The following is a 9,566-nucleotide window of genomic DNA, read 5'->3' on the forward strand; positions in this document are numbered from 1 at the left end:
TTGCAAAAGACTTATGAAAGAGAAAGGTAGCATGCACTATAGCCAATTTTTCAGTTTGCAAAAGACTTATGAAAGAGAAAGGTAGCATGCACTATAGCCAATTTTTAACAAAATTTTCTGGGCATATGCTACCTTTTATGCAACTAATATGTCAACAGCAAAAGAAAAAAAAAAATAAAAAAAATAATAAAAAAGCTTTCTTATACATTACTAAGGTGCAAAGATGAGTAAAACGAGTATTTGCTGAATTTCTGGCTGTCCAGACATTGTGGGATTGCTTTTCAGGATATAAAAAAGCATTTCTTTAGCATAAAGGAGGGGTTAGAAACCTTGCTGTCCCTATAGGGGTGTGAGGACTGCACTGGGTGCAGTGCTCAGGAAAGTGTGGCTGGGAATAAGGGGGGGGAGGGGGGGGGGGGGGAGAGGGTGGTAATGCAAAGAGAAATGAGTAGGCACGGATGCTTTTTTAGGAAGTGCAGTTAGAGAAATATATGCAAGGCAATTCACATGCTGCAACACTGTGGGACTTAAGTTCTTTTCCTCAAGAGAATGCTTTCTCTCTTTTGTTGCTGTAAGAGAAGGTTATTGTTAAAATGAGAGATACAAGTCAGTCCATCATGAAATCAAACCTGACGACCCCCACTATCACTCCGCTGCTGAAGACCACTTTGAGAGTAAGGCATCACTGCTCATTGGTACCTTTTTTATTTGCATGGAGGCTACAATAGTCTGTGCCATTGCTTTTCTATGTTGCTTGCACCTATAGCATGCAGTACCTGAAGTAGTAAATGCTGCACAATTTCATTTGCAGACAAAGCACCTGTACCTTGACAAAGTGGTGGCAAAGATGGATGATTTAAAGCTCTTTCTCAAAGATGATGTGTGGCCACAGTGTGCAAGGCTATTGAGCAGAAATTCATAAAATCAAATGAGCTCACAATATCAGTAGACAGGCCCCAGAAGTTCAAAAAGAGTATGGTAGGGGAATGTGTCTGAGGTCCAGGGTTTTCATTGCAGTAAGAAAATAAAAGGGGTGATGCTTGACTGCACTGGTAGATTTTATGCCGAGCTCTGCATTAAAACAAAAGCGATTTTAGAAGCCGCAGAACATATCTGGTCCTCTTGAAGTGAAGAGATTTCTTTATTCTACTGAGGGACCTCTCAAGCCTTAAAGTATGTATTCCGAAGCTTACATCCTTCTACGACAAGCTGTCTGATAGAACACATTTCATCGAAATGCCTTGGCTGAGGAGACACCTCAAATTAAAGTGGCAAGCACTGGACTCGAAGAGGCCAACAGTTGGGCAGCATTGGAGTTCCCCAGATTGAGATTTTCTAGAGCCTCTCCCCAGCCTGCAACTATTCCTAATATATGAGTGTCTGTTGTATCCTGTGAGAGGAGGAGGTTGTGTCCTGTGAGGAAGAGGACCTATGATGGGTCAGTGCAAGCTTTCAGATCTTGCATTATCATCTCTCGTAGGTGAGCTGGCAAAAAACATTGATTTAGACAAACCGAGTAGCAGCTTTGAAGCCTTAAAGACCGGAAAATGAAAATGTTGGCATGTCGTTTTTTTTTTTTTTTGCTTTATGCTCTTTAGATCAATACCAGCTTTCAAAACAAGATTTATAATATCTGAAATTAGTTGCTCAAAGCAAGATGACTTCAGTGTTTTCAGCACTTTTTGTACACAAGCGATTTCTATGATTGATCGAGGGGTATGCTTATTTCATTCGTGCGGCAGGCTTAATTATGCACTTGTCCCTCTGCAAAATTTGTCTTTTACAGCGTAGTTGTTGAAGGCCTCAATTATGACTGCTTGTTTGTTTTTGTAACTTAAGTTCTCTTCTGTGTGTTCGAGTTGTCCTTTCACTATTAGCATGCTTACTTCTCAAATGGCATTTCTACGCCCATATTTGCATGTGAACGCTCAGTCTAACATTCTAGCTGGTTCGTATTTACTTTATTCTTTGTCACTGTGGCCGATGTAATTGCAGTTGTCTTGTGCATGTTCAAAGCTTTCAGCAGTCCTTATGAAGAGTTTGTGGAAACATAAAAAATATGAACTGCAATACAGCACATTGGCCAGTTCTCAAGGCTTTTGCTGGCACTGCGCTATGCCTGATGTAAACGAAATTGTTCACAATGGCACCGCATTATAATCCTGGTCGCATCTGCCACTTTTTAGTTACTGTGCATGTTACCAAGTATTTCTACATGCTCAAAGTTTGCAATTCTTGTGGTTTTTATATGGCCTTTTATTTGAGTGGTCCCAATCTAGAAATTCATGTCAAAAACCTCTACTTAGTTCTTCACAAATGCACCTTTCTTAAGAAAAGAAAAAATATGACATATGCCCCTCATAATATAGCTTATTATCAGTTGTGGGGTATGCTTGTTACGTTGAAGTCTTAAGAAATGAAGGGAAAAAAAATGCCAGTAATAAACACACTATTATCAGCATACATGATGAGCTGAACACTGTTGTCGATATGAATTATGTCATTTATGTACGAATTCAGCAAAAGTGTACCTAATACTCTTCATTGAGGTACTAAACAAAATATTTAAAGGATGATTTGTTTTTGTTACTGTTCATCTGATTTCTTGAATGGGACTTGATTCAATTATTTCCAATACCTTTGCTTGTGCTGGTAATTCAAGAAAATATCTCTACGAACGTGTGCTCTATGCTCTAGCAGATTTCATAGAGTTCCCTGATAGAATATTGAGCTTTTATATTAGCATTGCATGGCATGTTAATTGGATGTGAATCATGTTTGATGTTCACAAATGCATGCCATTTCCATAATTTCGACTCCCTTAATTGTACGAAATGTTGGCACAGAGCTGAACTGCTGCCATTGAATTGGACTCCAAACTGTTGACTAGGGGCCAATATCCAAGTTAGAAATGGTCATTTCTGATTTTGATTTGGCCTCAACTGTTTTGTTAAACTTGGAACAAAGCCATACTGCCGCGGTGCAATCCATCGCTACGTACGTGGTTCGGCCAGAACAGCTCTTTAGACACAGTGGCAGACACAGAGACCAATGACAATTTTTATTTAAGAAACAGCCAACAAAAGTGAACTGAAAACATGGCAACCGCTCACCCCGTACGTGGTTACTATACGAAGGCACACTGCACTTGAACCTTGTCTAGGACGCCTAGCGCGCCGGATGCTTTCGTAAAAATAAATAAATAAATAAAAAAAAAGAACACGTTGTACATGACATCGAATCCAGGTGCGTACACTTCTGCCTTTTCCCGCGCTCTCGCGTTAAGCGATCCTTGGATGGCGACTAACCTTCGAAACGTGATTAATTTATAAAAAAAAAAATACACAGCGGCCCAAAGCCGCGCTGTATATTGTAGCTTATCGCGAGGCCTATAGTTTGTCGTCACTGCATCACTGGAAAGAACGACGCTGGCCACGTGCTAGCTGCAGCAGCTGTGGAATGCACGAGGTAAGTGGGAATTAAGCAGTACAGTACTTTATGCAGCAATATTCAAGACGATTATGCAGTTATATAAAATGTCGATACTGCCATTAACATCGCTGAACAAAGCCGCACCACACTGAGAATACTCTAGCTATTAACCCTGTTGTATAGGCCTCTTAGTTAGCGTTCGTCGCGGCAGCAGAATGACGCTTGCCACGTGTTCTGCAGCTGCTGCACGAAGACTCGGAAGAATGCGTGAGGGAAGCAGGTAATAAGCACTGTAGCACTTTATTAAAACAAATTTGACACGATTATGCCTGCGTGTATTTACGTATAACCTGGTAAAGAGGCCTAGCGCACAAGTTATTTTGGTGGCCGCGGCGATTGATACGAAGCCACGTGCAATATAGAGAGGGAAGATGAGTACGGGATGTGCGTCTGAGGTCTGCCAGGAAACATTGGGGCGGCCCTGAAAAGAGCCGTTTGGATGCGCAGCGACGTGACGGCATGGCGAACACAACGCCCTGCACTCGTCCGTGGCCTTTGCCGTGCACCGTGAACAGTGGTGCACTACGTCGTACACAGCGCCTGGTTATGCTGCCCTGGATGTTGTAGCGATGCTTCCACTGTAGACATTTACGAGGGTTGCGGCGATGATCGATGCCGCGGTCCCTGACATGAGCTGCTGCGTACAAAGAAAATCCTCGGCCTCTTCGCAGCATACAGGAAACGGTGCTGTAAAAGAGTAGAAAAAAAGTTACATTATGAACATAGCGATTTGATGAATGCGCAACATATGACAAAACTGTCGACAAAGAAATCTGCGTTCTTGCACCTCAATCATGGTTGAGAATGCGCACGGCAGACGTGCGCCTCAGCATAGCAGTCAGGCAGCGGTTAGTTGCCGACGACGGATGTTTTCGTGGCTTCCATAGCTGTGACCAATTTTTTTTTTTTGAACACGAGGAGCGTCCATGCCACGAGCTGCTGCTGCACGAGGTCCTGGAAGCACGTGGGGAGAGATAAGCGACACAGCACTTATAAATAAGCAAAATGCGAGACAATTTTGGGCAATTTATACTTACCTTGACGGTGCTTGCGATCTCCCGCAGGTCGTTGCCATTATCAACGTCATTCCGCCCAACGTACAGCACGGATCGGCGTGCCGAAAGCCCATTCACGTAAAAGCGCAGGCCCGCCATCGTCGAGCACCTCGGTGACCGAACGCGCCGCAGCCATGCAGCAGCGAGATCCACGAACCGAATGCCGGAATCGCGCGCGTTGCCAGAGCGGAGGGGCACCTAGCGATTCCCTAGAGCGTCTAGGGACGAAAAAAAAAAACAAGCAAACCCAGTTTTTGTCCGGTTAAGCATCGAGCCGACGCAAAAAACGTCACGCCAGGCCGCGACGTGTCCACCAATCGGCGTTTCCAGCCGAGCTACCCCTAAACGCTTCTCCCTTAACCACCTCCCCTCCTCTGGTTGTGTTCGACAAGGGGCGCGCGATGTACCGTCACATGTCATGACGTCCTAGCGCGCTCCTTGTCGAGCCCAACCATGACGTCACCAGGCCGCTCGGCAGCAACAAACCGCCCGCCTGGGGGCCGAGGTCGCGAAGAGACAAAATCTCTTTGTTAGCCTTTAGTCGCGGAGGCTCCAGCCCCCATCCCCTAGGCCTGCGTGCCGGGGGTGCACGGAAGTAAGGGGTCTCTATTTAAGGTGGACAATAAAAGTCGTCATCTATCCATCCATCCATCCATCCATGCGAAGCTGGGGCATTTCACTCCGTCGGCTCTGAGCAGAGCGGAGGTGCGTTCGATGGTCTCCGTCGACTACGGCCGCTCGAGCACAAGTTGGATTCGACGGATTTTGGATATTCGACGAACGGACGCCGAGGATATCAATTCTTCTAATGTGGGTCTTCGTCGTCTCTACGTTTGGGGACTTTGATGTGTTCGACGAGCCACGTGGTGAGCTAAGCCTGAGATTAGGCTTAGCGGTGAGAAGCCACCGGCGGCGGAGGCTCCGCTCGGAGACTGCCTTAGCTATGAGAGAGACCGTAGAAGGCACGGAGATCGATCCAGAAGAATTGAACGTGCCGGGACAATGTTACGTTAGCAAGAAAGGGAAAACGGCCACCCTAGTGAACGACGAGGCACGCAGTATGGAACGCCAGCGAGCCGCCGAGAAGCTCGCAGGCAGGAAGATGGCGGCAAAGTCGGTTGAAAGGCAATTTGCCCGATTCCGGACGGCGCCGAGAGAATAGTCATGAGGCCGCGCGGCGACCTCGTACGTCTGATGAAATACGGAAGTGCGTATTTGGCTGACGTAATAGTTAAGGCGGCTGGCGTGAGCCCAGACGTGGCTGGAGAAGCACGCAGGACGTGATGCTCCGACTCAAATATGACAATCGACTAGCGTTCTAGAGACGCCAAAGTGATTCTCGGCCTGGACTTGACAAAGGCTTTTGATAAAGTTAAACACGAAGCGATCCTCCACTGTCTCCAAGAAATCGGAGTAGGTGCATGAACATACGAGTACATCAAGGACTTTTTGTCAAACTACCTGCATGCAGTTTCAAGACATTCAGTCCCCCACAGTGAAGTTAGGGAGCAGAGGGACGCCGCAGGGCTCGGTTCTCTCCCCGTTCCTTTTCAACGTGGCGATGAGGGGCGTCCCAGAAGCTCTGAGGAACATAAAGGGGCCAAATTTCAGTATTCATGCGGATGACATCAATCTCTGGATTAACCAGGGTAGTGATTCGAGCATAGAGGAGTGCCTGCAGGCGGCGGCGGACACTGTCGTAGACTACGCTGCCAGTAGGGGTCTATCATGCTCGCCGCGAAAATCGGTATTCATCTATAACCCAAAGTCACTCCGATGCAAGCGCAGCTGGGAATTTGACATTAAAGTAGAAGGGAAACCAGTTCCAAAGGTAGATCAAATCAGAATCTTAGGACTATTCATTCAGGAAAATGGATATAATGATGGGTCAAAAGGGATTCGCCACGCAAGCCATTGGCATATTTAGAAGGATCGCGTTGAAAGGACGAGGCCTGAAGGAAAGAAGCTTGCTTAAACTAGCCCATGCTTGCGTAATAAGTCGCGTGAGCTATGCCACGCCGTTTTTAAATATCACGTCGGAGAAGAGGAGATATAGACTCCCTCATTCGACGGTGCATAAAGAGGGCCCTGGGCTTACTAATTTACACATCCACAGAGCAGCTCCTTTCTATGGTGGTGCACAATAGCTGGGACGAAATAGCAGAGGCTGTCAGAGTTTCGCAGCTGGAAAGATTAAGTCGAACGACCATGGGCAGAACTATACTCAAAACGGTAGGCCTACAGACAGATAGGGGACTATGAGAAAAATCAAGCATCCCACAGGACTGCCGAGAAAATCTAATCATTCCCCACCTTCCTCGTAACATGCATTTCATATTCACCACAAAGGGAGAAGAGAGCAGAAGCTCAGACGCTTCGATTCGATGGACAGCAAGTCGGTTGCGTACGTGGATGCGGCAAGTGGCAAAACGGGGGCGGCGGTCGCCTCAGTGGTCGATGGCCGAGGTGCCCCGGTATCAGCCGCCACCATCAGAAGCCGCAACACGGAAACGGCTGAAGAAGTTGCAATAGCGCTCGCTTGCGTCGGAACGCAAGCTAATTTCATAATCAGCGATAGCAAAACAGGTATTCGGAATTTTGGAAAGGGTAGGGTCTCGCCGGAAGCGGCAAGGATTCTTGCCAGTAGACGACTAAACAGGAAAATTCGCCTAATTTGGACCCCTGCACACACGTCCGTTCCTGGCAACGAAGCGGCCCACGAGTTAGCCCGAGCTCTCTACTTCCGAGTAACTGTGGAGCCGCCCGACTGCCGGAACATGGACGAGCGTCTGCAAAATTATGCGGAGATTCTTCAAAATTACTGGTTAAGCAGGAGACTGACGCCACCACCAGATAAAAGTCTAAACAATAGGGAGGCAGTCGCATGGCGGCGTCTACAAGCTGGGAACTTTGTAAACCCAGTCTGGGCATATGTCCAGATGGACGATAGAAAAAAACGATAAATGCAAGCACTGTGGGGAGAGAGGGAGGACCCTTGACCGTATAATCTGGGAATGTGCTAGCGCCCCAGGGGTTATAACAAATATAAATTGTGGAGAAGCCTGAGAAGCCCTGCTGCGGAGCGAGGCCCTTTCTCCACAGCAGCAAGCCACCCGCCTGGCGGAAGAAGCCGCGATGAGCCAAGAGCTCTGCCTGCTTCTGATCGCGGAGGTCTCAGCTCTCGTCCCTTAGACCTGCGTGCCGGGGGCGGGGATTGGGGGCCTCCTTATCTGGTGGAAAAATAGTTATCACATCACATGTGAAGCTGACCCCGCCGGGCGTCCGATCCAGGCGCCCGTGCGGCACCTTTCATTTGCCGCTGGGTCACCGCCGCTTGCGGCAGGAGGCTAGCCTGGCACCGAATTTTTATCTGTTCTAGGCCGTCATTGCACACGCCACCGCTGGTGGTGGACGACGGCTGTTGTTGCGGCGCGCGTCTCTTTCCCTCTTCTTTTTCTTTCTTCTCTATTTTCTCTTCTGTCTGCACGAGGCAGCGGAGGTGGCTCAGCCACAGAGCCAGTAGCAGGCCCGTGCATTTTCTTTTCCTTCTTCCTACAGCCATAACAACAACAACCACATAGCAAACAGATGCAGACCCAGGTGTCTAGGAGGCGTTAGTACAGCAGGCATCAGCGGCGTTTGAAATTGATTTAGAGGATAGAAAAGGCGCAGTATCTGCCACAATTCTCCGAAGATACATGTACCACGCCATAAAGGAAGGGAGGAAAGTGGGAGTGAGAGAATAGAGGGAGATAGAGGCACCCTAGTGGAGTGCTACGATTCACCTCACTATAATGGCTTTCGCCTCGTCGCACTTTAGTGGTCCAAAGTGCACTCTAGAATTTTTTTCGCAGCAGTGGGGAAATCACACGGATGGAAGAACCGAAAAGTCGCGCAACTGACATTGCTTAGCTGGCTGATGCGCGGCCCACAGCAACCGTCACTGCGGCATGGCGCGCAGCTAGCAAAACCGAAACTTAGTAGTGTGCCTATTCTCAGAGACAGGCGATCACCAGAGGTCCGTGGTCTTCCCAGGTCTACCCACCAACATGCAGTTCAGGTTTGAGGAGGGCTATTTTGACGATCGCTTACGGTGCCAATCGTACTAGACTGCGGCCTAACGGGTGGAGACCGCGCCAACAGCAACTTCGTGTTTCCGAATGAACGGGTGTCCAACTAACGCGCATTTAGTGGCACATATTGCAGGCCACACGGAGCACAACTGGCAGCTGCCGTCACGGCTGCCAACGCCCCACCGTGCGATGCCTCCAGTCACTGTGCCGGTCACGTAACTGGCTTGGCTGAACCCATTCCGCCATTTTTTACCCGGCTTAATTAGGAAAAGGAAAAAAAGCCTTCTATGCATAGACTCTATAGGTCCTGACAGCCCTAAGAAGTGCTGTTCAAATTATTCACAAATTCGAATGACTGAGGGTCGAATTAAGGAGCTTTCACTGTATAGCACTTTAGCGACACATCTAATAAAGGACTGTTTTAAAATACGTTTCCTCCGCAAGTAAATTTTTTCTACAATAAATTGCTTTGTTGTCGGCCTAGAATGCCTTGCACAACTACCAATGCAGTTATAAGCTAGAGTTATTGAGGTGCATCAAAGAACAGCCACTTTCATGGCTAAGGGCACAGCTATTTACCTTATTTGCCCTGGTGTGGCTGAACATGTGCATTTTTTGTCAGGATTAATACTCCTAATATTATATTTTATTTATGACTGTGTGCAGTAGCTTACACTGCCCAATTGCCTTTGTGCCTCAAATGAAAAGTCTTATTTATTTTACGAGTTACTTTCAATTTGTTATCCAAAAACCTTCCCGGATGTGAGCCCTCGACGTGCTTTCGTCTTTGTAGAGGAATACGAAGTAAACAAAATAGTCAATGAATTACAAGAATTAAGACATTTAAATTTCTTGCTTGATCCAGGGTTGCAGAGTGCTTTCTTGACCCAAGATTGCAGAGTACAATGCAAAGCACCACCACACAATTTATCCTTGATTCATTGAC

This window comes from Amblyomma maculatum, chromosome 2, assembly GCF_055883805.1.
Source record: "Amblyomma maculatum isolate TAMU_Amacu chromosome 2, ASM5588380v1, whole genome shotgun sequence".
Classification (NCBI taxonomy): Eukaryota; Metazoa; Arthropoda; class Arachnida; order Ixodida; family Ixodidae; genus Amblyomma; species Amblyomma maculatum.